Here is a 15,239-nt window from a genome sequence, read left to right on the forward strand (position 1 = left end):
TTATTTTTTTTCAAAATTCTTGAAGATGAATTCTAGAGTTTCATGATGATTTGTTGAAATCTGGCTGGCTGAGAAGCCATGTCTAATCTGATTGGACCGAGGTTTCAACTTATCACCACAAGAGCTTGTTGATTTTCATCAATTTTGCTTTTGGAGCAGTGATCTGCTAAGGCTTGGCTGACCTTTGGTCATGTCTAGTGTTTTGGACCGAAGCTTTCTTTGAAAGTTTGGCTGGCTGTGAAGCCATGTCTAATTCCTGGACCGGAGTCTTAGACTAGCATTGCACTGATTCCTGGAATTCTCACTAAGAATTTTGATGTTTTCACTTAATTTTCGAAAAACAAAAAAAAAATTTACAAAATCATAAAAACCAAAAAAAAAATATTTGCTGTTTCTTGCTTAAGTTTAGTGTCTCATCTTAAGTTTGGTGTCAATAGCATGCATTCATTCATGTGTCTTAAGGATCTTCAAGTAATTCTTGATGATTTCTTACTCTGATCTTTGAATTCTTTTGACTTGAGTGTTTATGTGTCTCATATAGTGTCAGTAGTATACAAACTGCTAAGTTTGGTGTCTTGCATGCATTGTTATTTGATTCTTGTTGCATTTTGATTATTAAAAATCCAAAAATATTTTTTTATTTGTGTCTTTTCAAGTCAATAACACAAAGAATTGAAGATTCAGAACATACTGCAGAGGAATTATACAGAAAAAGCTGAGCATTCGAAAATGCCCAGTGAAGAAGGCAGACTGGCGTTTAAACGCCAGCCAGGGTACCTGGTTGGGCGTTTAACGCCCAAAAAGGGTACATTTTGGGCGTTAAACGCCAGAATGTATACCATTCTGGGCGTTTAACGCCAGGATGGCAAAGGGGGAAGATTTTGTTTTGAAATCAAATTTTTTTCAAGTTTTCAAAGTTTTTCAAAATCAAATCTTTTTCAAATCATATCTTTTCAATCAAATGTTTTCAAAATTAATTTCTTTCCTTTTTCAAAGATACTTACTAACAATTAATGATTTGATTGAACATCACAAGATTGTTGCCTTTTCTGTTGAGAAAGGTTTTATGTTTGAATCATATCTTTTCTTGTTAGGCAAGTCATCAATTTCTTTTTAAATCATATCTTTTCAAATTGTTTTCAAAACAAATCTTTTCAAAATGTTTTTCAAATCATATCTTCTCAATTATATCTTTTTAAAACCATAACTTTTCAATCAAATCTTTTTAGTCACATTTTTTTCAAAATAGTTTTCAATCAAATCTTTTTAATTTCTAATTTCAAAATCTTTTTCAAAAATCACTTGATTTCTTTTTCACTTTTAATTTTCGAAAATTATCAATCAAATTTTCAAAAATGTTTTCAAAATATTTTAATTAAATTTCGAAAATCTTCTTCCCCTCTTCCCACATCCTTCTATTTATGGAGTACCACTCCATCTCAATGCACAATTCGAACCTTATCTAAGTAAAGTTCGAATTCTTCTTCTCCTTCTTCTTTCTATTTCTCTTTTCCTCTGACACCTCAAGGAATCTCTATACTGTGACATAGAGGATTCCATATCTTCTTGTTCTCTTCTCTTTCATATGAGCAGGAGCAGAGACAAAGGCATTCTTGTTGAAGCTGACCCGGAACCCGAAAGGACCTTGAAGAGAAAGCTAAGAGAAGCTAAAGCACAACTCTCTTTAGAGGACCTGACCGAATTCTTCAAGGAAGAAGAACACATGGCAGCCAAAAACAACAACAATGCCAACAATGCAAGGAAGGTGCTGGGTGACTTCACTGCACCTACTCCTGATTTTTATGGGAGAAGCATCTCTATCCCTGCCATTGGAGCAAACAACTTTGAGCTTAAGCCTCAATTAGTTTCTCTAATGCAACAGAATTGCAAGTTCCATGGACTTCCAATGGAAGATCCTCATCAGTTTTTAGCTGAATTCTTGCAAATCTGTGACACAGTCAGGACTAATGGGGTTAACCCTGAGGTCTACAGACTGATGCTATTCCCTTTTGCTGTAAGAGACAGAGCTAGAATATGGTTGGATTCACAACCTAAAGAAAGCCTGGACTCTTGGGAAAAGCTAGTCAGTGCCTTCTTGGCAAAGTTCTTTCCACCACAAAGATGGAGTAAGCTTAGAGTGGAAGTCCAAACCTTCAGACAGAAGGATGGAGAATCCCTCTATGAAGCTTGGGAAAGATACAAACAATTAATCAGAAGATGTCCCTCAGACATGCTTTCTGAATGGAGCATCATAGGTATTTTCTATGATGGTCTCTCTGAACTATCTAAGATGTCCTTGGATAGCTCTGCTGGAGGATCTCTTCATCTGAAGAAGACGCCTGCAGAAGCTCAAGAATTGATTGAAATGGTTGCAAATAACCAATTCATGTACACTTCTGAAAGGAATCCTGTGGACAATGGGACTAGTCAGAAGAAAGGAGTTCTTGAGATTGACACTCTGAATGCCATATTGGCTCAGAACAAGATATTGACTCAACAAGTCAATTTGATTTCTCAGAGTCTGTCTGGAATGCAAAATGCACCAAACAGTACTAAGGATGCTTCATCTGAGGAAGAAGCTTATGATCCTGAGAACCCTTCCATGGAAGAGGTGAATTACCTAGGAAAACCCTATGGAAACACCTATAATTCTTCATGGAGAAATCACCCAAATCTCTCATGGAAGAATCAAGAGAGACCTCAACAAGGTTTCAATAACAATAATGGTGGAAGAAACAGGTTTAGCAATAGCAAGCCTTTTCCATCATCTTCTCAGCAACAGACAGAGAGTTCTAAGCAGAATACTTCTGACTTAGCAACAATGGTCTCTGATCTAATAAAGACCACTCAAAGTTTCATGAATGAAACAAGGTCCTCCATCAGAAATTTGGAAGGACAAGTGGGTCAGCTGAGCAAGAAAGTTACTGAACTCCCTCTGATGGTGTTTTTGCGGAAAAACGAATTTCCAACACACAAATCCAACCGGCAAGTGTACCGGGTCGCATCAAGTAATAATAACTCACAAGAGTGAGGTCGATCCCACAGGGATTGATGGATCAAGCAATTTTAGTGGGTGATTAGTTTAGCGAATCAAGTTTTGGTTGAGTGATTTGTGTTTAACAGAAAGTAAATTACAGTAAATGTAAAGGGGAGAGGGAAAACTGCAGTAAATTGAAGAACAGAATTGTAAATGTGCAGAATCTTAAAGAGCAAGGAAGTAAATAACTGAAACTTAAAATGCAAGAAACTTAAATTGCAGTAACTTAAATGGCAAGAAAGATAAATGGCTTGAATAATAAAGGGAATTGAGGAATGGGATTGCTAGATCTAAACAAAGAAGAAGTAAATTGCAGCAAGTGATTGAGCAGAAAGTAAATCAGAAGCAAAAGCATTCAAACAGAATTGAAATGAGATGTAGCAGAGGTTCACAGAAGAACCCAAAATGAGTTGTGATCTCAGGATCCCAAGGGCTTAGGTAGCAGAGCCTAAAACCCAATTTCCTTCCCAGATCTAAGTTCACAAAGCAATTGACAGAAAATTTAAGAAGAAGCAATTGAAGAACATAATTCAAATTCAATTATGCAGAAAAGGATTTAAAGAGACTTTAGATGGGAATTGAGACAAAATTTCCTCAATTTCACACACCCAAAACTCAGAAACAAAAGAGTAGAATTGCCCAAGGGAAATGAGGAAGAAGATCTGCCAATTCTCCCTTGATCCTCTTAGATCTCGGTCAATTCTCTCAAGAAAGCTCAAAGAAAATGAAAAGTTCAAAGTGAAGGTAAAAACCAAAAGTCAAAATTCAAAAGTAAGCATAAAGATTCCAGAAAAAGGTCCTAATTACATCAAACTAAGTCCTATTTATACACTTTCTATTCTTGGATAATGGGATTTGGATGGGCTTTTGGATTGGTGAAGAAATGAATTCAAATGAATTTTTAATTTGAATTTTGGCCCAAAAACCACTCCCAGGAGGCTGCCCTGCCCTTGTGGAGGGCAGGGCAGAAAATTGATGCTTGGTGCTTGGAGTTGGTGCGGCCATGATGCGTCTTGGTGCTGCGTGGTGCGCGTTTGGCACGAGGTTGGTGCGCCAGAAGCTGCCCTGCCCGCGCCAAGGGCAGGGCGAGAAAGGTTGATGCGCCAAGGACGAGCGTGCGTGCGGATGGTGCTGCCAGAAGGAAATTTGGTGCGCCAGGAAGAAATTTGGCGCGCCAGGATGAAATTTGGCGCGCCAGGATGCGCGTTGGTGCGTGGGAGGCTGCCCTGCCCGCGCCAAGGGCAGGGCAGAAACGGTTTGGTGCGCCAGAGATGAGACGCGCGCGCCAGATGCTTGCCAGGATGAGTGTTTGGTGCGCCAGGAAGCAAATTTGGTGCGCCAAGATTTTGAAATTGATGCGCCTAGTTCAATTGCTGCCCTGCCCGCGCCAAGGGCAGGGCAGGATCCTTCCTTCACGTCGTGGGTTCGATCCTGGTGGCTTGCAAACACGCTACTTTTTCTTTTGATTTCTTGGCACGCTAGTTGGTCTCAAAGCTTGGCTTCCTCATGGTTCTTTGTTCGAACCTGGTGGCTTGCATGGGAGCTATTTTTCCTTGGATTTCTTTCCTTTGAGAGCCCGATCCTGCTCTCCACAAGGGCAGGGCAGAGTTTGCTTCTCTTGGCTCCAAGGCACCATTTTGTGCTCTGCCCTTAGAGTGGGCAGGGCAGGGTTGCCTTTGCTTGCTTGGTCACTTAATGCTGCCCTCCTAGATGGCAGTCTGCCCTTGTGGAGGGCAAGGTTGCTTCCCCTCTTAGTTGCGGCACGCTTCTCTCCTCTTTGGCCACACTTTCCTTTTCTTGTGTCACGCTTCTTAGGCCATGCTTTTTATTTTCTTTTCTTTTCTTCACCTATAATAAACCAAACAACCACTCAAAGTATCACTAATTTCAAGAGGCTTATAAATCAATTAAAATGCAATTAAAATTAGCTTAAACCTCATGATTTAACATTAATTTCATAGTGGTTGCTTGATTTAGAGAAGTTGTGCATTTTCACTCCAAATCACTTACTTAGGATGCAAGAAAGTGCATAAATGCTAACAAAACAAGTGAAATTAGCTTGAAAAATGGGTATATGATGACTTGTCATCACAACACCAAACTTAAACCTTGCTTGTCCCCAAGCAAGCATCAAAACTAAGAGTAAATGAAATGAATAAGAAAAGAATGCATATCCTTATTATGCAGATAGCAGAACTTGATATATGGGGCTTTTATGCAGACAATGACTACTCATTTATTGTTGCTGCTGCATAATACACATTTTGCATCAAAGGTTTGCTAAACTTGCTGTTATAAGACTCTTCTTTTGATTACTCCCTTGGTAACTCTTCTTGGCTTATAATGCTTAAACAAGCTTATTAATCTTTTATAGGTTGGGTGTCAAATGCTGCAGCATAGCCTTTGGCTTTATTTTCTTTTCTTTTGCTCAACATCCTTCCACCACAGACACTTAGCTCATTAATTCTTCCTAGGATCATTGATGCCCAGCATCTCTTTGTATCACTAAGTGCTTTGTATCTGAGTTGCTCTTTATTGTGGATTTTCAATTGGCCATCCCAAATCAGTTGATCTAAGTGACCGGGTTTCAAAATACCCCTTAGAATTTACTCATCCAAGCAGATCTCAGTACAAGAACACCACAGACATTTGTACTAAGGTTCAAACCATTGGTGTCCAACCTTTATTCTTTGTTTTTCTTGCCATTTTGGCTTTTTCTTTTCTCTTTTCTTTCTGTTTTTGTTACCAAGGGTATTTCATCCTTCATAAAAGTCTTTGTAACAGCAAGTTAACTCACAATTGAATGAGAATGATATTATGCAACACTTATTTCATGAGTTATGCATTTAATCAAACACATGTGCCACCACTAACTTCCATTCATACTCATGCAACATTGGATATTTTACTTTTCAATTCAAACCAAACTCTTTTATTTAAGCATATGGGAAACAAGGCAATATTTAAAGCTAAGTGATGGATACAAGCATTATGCAGATTTGGCATTTTCACAAACAATTTCACTTGTAGCTAAATGAACACTTTAGCAAGAAACACAATGGCTTCCAGATTCGAGACATCACACAACAGCAAGGATTAAGTTCAGATACAACCTTTGAAGTTGCAGCCCTTTGATTTTTCTTTCTGCTATGTCCTCTTTGAGTTACAATGCATAATGTCTCCAAATGTTGGCTTATATCCTGCATAGTTCTCAAAGTTGCTTGATTCTCAAGCCCTTAATTACATGGTTAGTAAGCATAATACTGAGTGTGGCTCTTGGATTGATTTTGGTGTATGAACACCAAACTTAATTGTTTTGCCACTGTCTCAGATGTACCAAATTAACCATAAGTGAAACCATGTATCCTTGCTAAAGGTTAAATGAAACAAAAGCTAGAAAACAATTTAACAGTTGAATAATATGTTTGCTTGCTTGGAGCTAGAATCATGCAAGAAGTGAGAATGTGTTTTTAGATGATATTTTTGGTGGAACACCAAACTTAGAAGTTTTCATTCTCCCTCAAATTGTTTTGGTGTGCAACACCAAACTTAGCTCCTTGCAATACATAACAATTATTCAACATCTTTATTGAAAAGCTATGAAAAAGACAACTACCTCAGGTTGGGTTGCCTCCCAACAAGCGCTCTTTTATTGTCATTAGCTTGACATCTTCATTTTTTTCCTATCATGGAGGTCGAAAATCACAGTGCCTTAGCTTGTCTATCTTTACTGTGAACTTCCTTCCGGTTTCCTCTTTGATGACCTCTACAGATTCTTGTGGAAGGATCTTAGTCACAACATAATGATCAGACAACTATGGGAATACCTTTATGGTTTGCATATTGATCATCACTCGATCCCCTAGTGAGAACTTCCCATTGCTCTTGTCTTTAGTTCTCTCCTCTGTCTCTTTTTGAAGAAATTCTCTGTTGTGTCTTTCTTGGCTGGTACTTCCTTTCTCATCGTCTTCTATGATCCCTTTCCATCCTTCCTTCTTTGTATCTTCTTCGTTATTGGTTGGTTTATCTTTACTGACTTTGAATAAAGTAGTTGGTTTCTTCTCACCCATTTCTGCAAAATGCTTTGCCAATTGAGCTATCCGCTCCTCAAGTCCTCTCATTAACATCTCTTGGTTCCTTGTTGTTTCTTCTTGATGTTTCATCATTCTCTCCACTAGGATCTCCAAGTTTACGATTCTCTGAGAGTCTTGTGAGGTTGGTTGGTTGGGACATGTTGAAGGTAGGAAGGGTGGATGTGGTGGAGGAATGTAGTGGTTGTTATTGCTGTAATGGTGTTTTTGATGGTTTGTGAAGTTCGGGTTGTTATAATGGAATTCCCTTGGTTTGTGATTCTGGTACTCACTACTTCTCCAGTTGGGATAGGTTTGGGGGTGTCTGTGTTGTGGATATTGGCTTTGAGTAGTATTAATGGGTGGGGGATGTTGATTGGTTGTGGTCATAGAATTGTCCTGGCGGAAACTTCCTTGTTCTTGATGTTGAGGCTCCCTCATTCTCAGATAAGAATGAGGTCTCCAAGGTGGGAATTTGGCATTCTCTGCAGCAGACAACTCTATGTTTTGATGTGGTTGATGGTGTATCTGTTTGCTTTGGTCTTTGAACGCATTCACCCCTTCAATAATTGCCATTTCTTCTTCTGAGATTGCACTATGTGGTTTCTCCGATGGATGTTTGTTGTTGATTCTCTTGTCAGTGAAGTCTGTAATTCCTTGAGCATTTGTTGTTGCTTTGAGTAGGCCATCAGAGAAGTAGTCCACCGCTTTTCTTGTTTCTGGGGTCAATCCTTCATAGAATGCTCGGAAGCCCACTTTGTCAGTTGCTTTCTTGTATCTTTCCCAAGCCTTGAAGAGTGGTTCTTCGTCCCCTTGTGTGAATAGATGTTCCTCTTCTTTTGACTGGATGATCTGTCTGGATGAGGTGAATTTGGCCAGAAATTTGGTTACCAAATCATCCCAACTAGTGATACTTCCTTGGGGAAAAGTTTCGAACCATTGTGCAGCTTCACCCTTTAATGAGAAAGGGAATAACAAGATCTTGTAAGTGTCTTGATCTGGGCCATCAGTCTTGACTGCATTGCAAGTTCTCAGGAAAGCAGATATATGCTGTTGAGGATCCTCTGATGGACTTCCATTATAAGAACAATTGTTCTTGATGAGTGTAATGAGGGGTGGCTTCATGTCATGATCTCTTTTGTCTGTAGGGACTTGATTTCCTGTGATATGCAAACAATCAGGATGACCAAACAACAACACGCTTGAGAATTAGATTCAGTTATTTAAGATAATTTGTTAGTGAGTTAATAGAGGCAATTTCTCAAACAGTTAGTGTGTTAGTGAGAGTTAGAATAACAGAAAAGAAAAAGTGCTTAATCTAGACCTCCACTTCACTTAATCATTGTCAATCTATTTCAATCCCCGGCAACGGCGCCAAAAACTTGATGGTGTTTTTGCGGAAAAACGAATTTCCAACACACAAATCCAACCGGCAAGTGTACCGGGTCGCATCAAGTAATAATAACTCACAAGAGTGAGGTCGATCCCACAGGGATTGATGGATCAAGCAATTTTAGTGGGTGATTAGTTTAGCGAATCAAGTTTTGGTTGAGTGATTTGTGTTTAACAGAAAGTAAATTACAGTAAATGTAAAGGGGAGAGGGAAAACTGCAGTAAATTGAAGAACAGAATTGTAAATGTGCAGAATCTTAAAGAGCAAGGAAGTAAATAACTGAAACTTAAAATGCAAGAAACTTAAATTGCAGTAACTTAAATGGCAAGAAAGATAAATGGCTTGAATAATAAAGGGAATTGAGGAATGGGATTGCTAGATCTAAACAAAGAAGAAGTAAATTGCAGCAAGTGATTGAGCAGAAAGTAAATCAGAAGCAAAAGTATTCAAACAGAATTGAAATGAGATGTAGCAGAGGTTCACAGAAGAACCCAAAATGAGTTGTGATCTCAGGATCCCAAGGGCTTAGGTAGCAGAGCCTAAAACCCAATTTCCTTCCCAGATCTAAGTTCACAAAGCAATTGACAGAAAATTTAAGAAGAAGCAATTGAAGAACAGAATTCAAATTCAATTATGCAGAAAAGGATTTAAAGAGACTTTAGATGGGAATTGAGACAGAATTTCCTCAATTTCACACACCCAAAACTCAGAAACAAAAGAGTAGAATTGCCCAAGGGAAATGAGGAAGAAGATCTGCCAATTCTCCCTTGATCCTCTTAGATCTCGGTCAATTCTCTCAAGAAAGCTCAAAGAAAATGAAAAGTTCAAAGTGAAGGTAAAAACCAAAAGTCAAAATTCAAAAGTAAGCATAAAGATTCCAGAAAAAGGTCCTAATTACATCAAACTAAGTCCTATTTATACACTTTCTATTCTTGGATAATGGGATTTGGATGGGCTTTTGGATTGGTGAAGAAATGAATTCAAATGAATTTTTAATTTGAATTTTGGCCCAAAAACCACTCCCAGGAGGCTGCCCTGCCCTTGTGGAGGGCAGGGCAGAAAATTGATGCTTGGTGCTTGGAGTTGGTGCGGCCATGATGCGTCTTGGTGCTGCGTGGTGTGCGTTTGGCACGAGGTTGGTGCGCCAGAAGCTGCCCTGCCCGCGCCAAGGGCAGGGCGAGAAAGGTTGATGCGCCAAGGACGAGCGTGCGTGCGGATGGTGCTGCCAGAAGGAAATTTGGTGCGCCAGGAAGAAATTTGGCGCGCCAGGATGAAATTTGGCGCGCCAGGATGCGCGTTGGTGCGTGGGAGGCTGCCCTGCCCGCGCCAAGGGCAGGGCAGAAACGGTTTGGTGCGCCAGAGATGAGACGCGCGCGCCAGATGCTTGCCAGGATGAGTGTTTGGTGCGCCAGGAAGCAAATTTGGTGCGCCAAGATTTTGAAATTGATGCGCCTAGTTCAATTGCTGCCCTGCCCGCGCCAAGGGCAGGGCAGGATCCTTCCTTCACGTCGTGGGTTCGATCCTGGTGGCTTGCAAACACGCTACTTTTTCTTTTGATTTCTTGGCACGCTAGTTGGTCTCAAAGCTTGGCTTCCTCATGGTTCTTTGTTCGAACCTGGTGGCTTGCATGGGAGCTATTTTTCCTTGGATTTCTTTCCTTTGAGAGCCCGATCCTGCTCTCCACAAGGGCAGGGCAGAGTTTGCTTCTCTTGGCTCCAAGGCACTATTTTGTGCTCTGCCCTTAGAGTGGGCAGGGCAGGGTTGCCTTTGCTTGCTTGGTCACTTAATGCTGCCCTCCTAGATGGCAGTCTGCCCTTGTGGAGGGCAAGGTTGCTTCCCCTCTTAGTTGCGGCACGCTTCTCTCCTCTTTGGCCATACTTTCCTTTTCTTGTGTCACGCTTCTTAGGCCACGCTTTTCATTTTCTTTTCTTTTCTTCACCTATAATAAACCAAACAACCACTCAAAGTATCACTAATTTCAAGAGGCTTATAAATCAATTAAAATGCAATTAAAATTAGCTTAAACCTCATGATTTAACATTAATTTCATAGTGGTTGCTTGATTTAGAGAAGTTGTGCATTTTCACTCCAAATCACTTACTTAGGATGCAAGAAAGTGCATAAATGCTAACAAAACAAGTGAAATTAGCTTGAAAAATGGGTATATGATGACTTGTCATCACCCTCCTAGCACTCTCCCAAGTAATACAGAAGAAAATCCAAAAGGAGAGTGCAAAGCCATAGACATGGCCGAATATGGAGAGGAAAGAGAGGAGGAGGACGCCACTGAGGAAGACCTCAGTGGGCGTGTACCAATCTCCTCTGAGTTCCTCAATGAGGAACAATGGGAATCTGAGGCTCAAAATGAGACCATAGAGATTCCATTGGACTTACTTCTGCCATTCATGAGCTCTGATGAGTATTCTTCCTCTGAAGAGGATGAGTATGTCACTGAAGAGCAAGTTGCTAAATACCTTGGAGCAATCATGAAGCTAAATGACAAGTTATTTGGAAATGAGACTTGGGAGGATGAACCACCTTTGCTCACCAAAGAATTGGATGACTTGTCTAGGCAGAAACTGCCTCAAAAGAGGCAGGATCCTGGGAAGTTTTCTATACCTTGTACCATAGGCACCATGACCTTCAAGAAGGCCTTGTGTGACTTAGGGTCAAGTGTAAACCTCATGCCCCTCTCTGTAATGGAGAAATTAGGGATCTTTGAGGTGCAAGCTGCAAGAATCTCATTAGAGATGGCAGAAAATTCAAGAAAACAAGCTCATGGACTTGTAGAGAATGTTTTGGTGAAGATTGAAGACCATTACATCCCTACTGATTTCATAGTCCTAGAGACTGGGAAGTGCATGGATGAATCCATCATCCTTGGCAGACCCTTCCTAGCCACAGCAAAGGCTGTGATTGATGTTGATAGAGGAGAGTTGATCATTCAAGTGAATGGAGAATCCTAGGTGTTTAAGGCCCAAGGACATCCCTCTATCATCATGGAGAGGAAGCATGAAGAGCTTCTCTCAAAACAGAGCCAAGCAGAGCCCCCACAGTCAAACTCTAAGTTTGGTGTTGGGAGGCCACAACCAAACTCTAAGTTTGGTGTTGAACCCCCACATTCAAACTCTAAGTTTGGTGTTGAGAGGTTCCAACACGGTTCTGAGCATTTCTAAGGCTCCATGAGAGTCCTCTGTCAAGCTAATGACATTAAAGAAGCGCTTGTTGGGAGGCAACCCAATGTTTTATAGTTAACTATTTTCTTTTGTTATTTTATCTTTTTTGTAGGATGATGATCATAAGAAATCACAAAAACAATGAAAAAAGCAAAAACAGAATGAAAAACAGGAAGAAAAACAGCACACCCTGGAGGAGAAGAAGCTGGCGTTCAAACGCCAGTAATACTAGCTGTTGGGCGTTTAACGCCCAGTCTGGCACCATTCTGGGCGTTTAACGCCAGAAAGGGGCACCAGACTGGCGTTAAACGCCAGTAAAGGGCAACAACCTGGCGTTAAACGCCAGGAATGGGCACCAGCCCGGCGTTTAACGCCAGAAATAGCTCAAAACGTGATTTTGAGCAACATTTGGTGCAGGGATGACTTTTCCTTGACACCACAGGATCTGTGGACCCCACAGGACCCCACCATCACTCTCTCTCTTCTTCCCCCATTTACCAATCACCTCAATACCTCTTCTCCAAAAACCCTTCACCTATCAAATCCCATCTTTCTCTTCACCACTCACATCCATCCTTCATAAAACCCCACCAACCTCACCCTTCAAATTCAAACCACTTTCCCTCCCAAACCCACCCATAATGGCCGAACCATTACCCCCCTCTCTCCTATATATACCCTTCTTCAACCCTTCATTTTCACACAACCTAAACACCCCTTCTTTCCCTTCTTGGCCGAACACACCACCTTCCCCCTCTTCCTCATTTCTTCTTCTTCTACTCTCTTCTTTCTTCTTTTGCTCGAGGACGAGCAAACATTTTAAGTTTGGTGTGGTAAAAGCGTTGCTTTTTCGTTTTTCCATAACCATTTATGGCATCCAAGGCCGGAGAAACCTCTAGAAAGAGGAAAGGGAAGGCAAAGGCTTCCACCTCCGAGTCATGGGAGATGGATAGATTCCTCTCAAGGGTGCATCAAGTCCACTTCTATGAAGTTGTGGCCTTGAAGAAGGTGATCCCCGAAGTCCCCTTTTCACTCAAAAATGGTGAATATCCGGAGATCCGCCATGAGATCCGAAGAAGAGGTTGGGAAGTACTTACCAACCCCATTCAACAAGTCGGAATCTTGATGGTTCAAGAGTTCTATGCCAATGCATGGATCACCAAGAACCATGACCAAAGTGTGAACCCGAATCCAAAGAATTATCTCACTATGGTTCGGGGGAAATACTTGGATTTTAGTCCGGAGAGTGTGAGGGTGGCGTTCAACTTGCCTATGATGCAAGGAGATGAGCACCCTTACACTAGAAGGGTCAACTTTGATCAAAGGTTGGACCAAGTCCTCACAATCATATGTGAAGAGGGCGCACAATGGAAGCAAGATTCAAGAGGAAAGCCGGTTCAATTGAGAAGGCATGACCTCAAGCCCGTGGCTAGAGGATGGTTAGAGTTCATACAACGCTCAATCATTCCCACTAGCAACCGGTCCGAAGTTACCATAGACCGGGCCATCATGATCCATAGCATCATGATTGGAGAAGAAATAGAAGTTCATGAGGTTATAGCCCAAGAACTCTACAAGGTGGCGGACAAGACCTCCACTTTGGCAAGGTTAGCCTTTCCTCATCTCATCTGTCACCTCTGTTATTCAGTTGGAGTTGACATAGAAGGAGACACCCCCATTGATGAGGACAAGCCCATCACCAAGAAAAAGATGGAGTACACAAGAGACCCCTCTCATCAAGAAATCCCTGAGATACCTCAAGGGATGCACTTTCCTCCACAAAACTATTGGGAGCAATTAAACACCTCCCTAGGGGAATTGAGTTCCAACATGGGACAACTAAGGGTGGAGCATCAAGAACACTCCCTCATCCTCCATGAAATTAGAGAAGACCAAAGAATCATGAGGGAGGAGCAACAAAGACAAGGAAGAGACATTGAGGAGCTCAAGCACTCCATAGGATCTTCAAGAGCAAGAAAGAGCCGCCATCACTAAGGTGGACCCGTTCCTTGATTTCCTTGTTCTTTATTCTTCTGTTTTTCGATTTTTATGCTTTATGTTTGTCCATGTTTGTGTCTTGTGATCATTAGTGTCTTAGTGTCTATGCCTTAAAGTTATGAATGTCCTATGAATCCATCACCTCTCTTGAGTAAAAACGTGCTTAATTGAAAAGGAAAGAATTGCATAAATTCTGAATTTTATAATAGTTTGATTATTTTGATGTGGTGGCAACACTTTTGTTCTCTGAATGTATGCTTGAACAGTGCATATGTCTTTTGAAATTGTGGTTCATGAATGTTGGCTCTTGAAAGAATGATGAAAAAGGAGACATGTTACTGAGGATCTGAAAAATCATTAAAAATGATTCTTGAAGCAAAAAAAAAAATATATATTTCGAAAAAAAAAAAGAAAAAGAAAGAAATAAAGTTGTGATCCAAGGCAAAAAAGAGTGTGCTTAAGAACCCTGGACACCTCTAGTTGGGGACTTTAGCAAAGCTGAGTCACAATCTGAAAAGGTTCACCCAATTATGTGTCTGTGGCATGTATGTATCCGGTGGTAATACTGGAAGACAGAGTGCTTTGGGCCACAGCCAAGACTCAATAAAGTAGCTGTGTTCAAGAATCATCATACTTAACTAAGAGAATCAATAACACTATCTTGATTCTGAGTTCCTAAAGAAGCCAATCATTCTGAATTACAAGGGATAGAGTGAGATGCCAAAACTATTCAGAGACAAAAAGTTAAAAGCCCCGCTCATCTAATTAATACTGATCTTCATAGATGTTTTTGGAGTTCATTGCATATTCTCTTCTTTTTATCTTATTTGATTTTCAGTTGCTTGGGGACAAGCAACAATTTAAGTTTGGTGTTGTGATGAGCGGATAATTTGTATGCTTTTTGGCATTGTTTTTAGTATATTTTTAGTATGATCTAGTTAGTTCTTAGTATATTTTTATTAGTTTTTAGTTAAAATTCACTTTTCTGGACTTTACTATGAGTTTGTGTGTTTTTCTGTGATTTCAGGTATTTTCTGGCTGAAATTGAGGGACCTGAGCAAAAATCTGATCCAGAGACTCAAAAGGACTGTAGATGCTGTTGGATTCTGACCTCCCTGCATTCGAAGTGGATTTTCTGGAGCTACAGAAGCCCAATTGGTGCGCTCTCAACGGCGTTGGAAAGTAGACATCCTGGGCTTTCTAGCAATATATAATAGTCCATACTTTGCCCAAGATTTGATGGCCCAAACCGGCGTTCAAAGTCACCTCAAGAAATTCCAGCGTTAAACGCCGGAACTGGCACCTGATTGGGAGTTAAACGCCCAAACTGGCACTAAAGCTAGCGTTTAACTCCAAGAGAAGTCTCTACACGAAAATGCTTCATTGCTCAGCCTAAGCACACACCAAGTGGGCCCGGAAGTGGATTTTTATGTCATTTACTCATCTTTGTACACCTTAGGCTACTAGTTTTCTATAAGTAGGACCTTTTACTATTGTATTTTGAATCTAAGACTTTGGTAGCTATCTTTGTTTTATGCTATCTTAGACCTTTGGGAGGCTGGCCA

General features: G+C 40.7%; 1 non-coding gene across 1 annotated transcript; it reads right to left on the reverse strand.

Annotated features, from left to right (window-relative positions):
• Window positions 1-2,128: 2,128 nt before the first annotated feature.
• LOC130953160 (small nucleolar RNA R71) lies at window positions 2,129-2,236 on the reverse strand. Its single transcript, XR_009075333.1, has one exon. It is a non-coding gene; the product is annotated as a small nucleolar RNA R71 (small nucleolar RNA).
• Window positions 2,237-15,239: the final 13,003 nt, after the last annotated feature.

This window comes from Arachis stenosperma, chromosome 9 (assembly GCF_014773155.1).
Source record: "Arachis stenosperma cultivar V10309 chromosome 9, arast.V10309.gnm1.PFL2, whole genome shotgun sequence".
In the NCBI taxonomy this organism is placed as follows: Eukaryota; Viridiplantae; Streptophyta; class Magnoliopsida; order Fabales; family Fabaceae; genus Arachis; species Arachis stenosperma.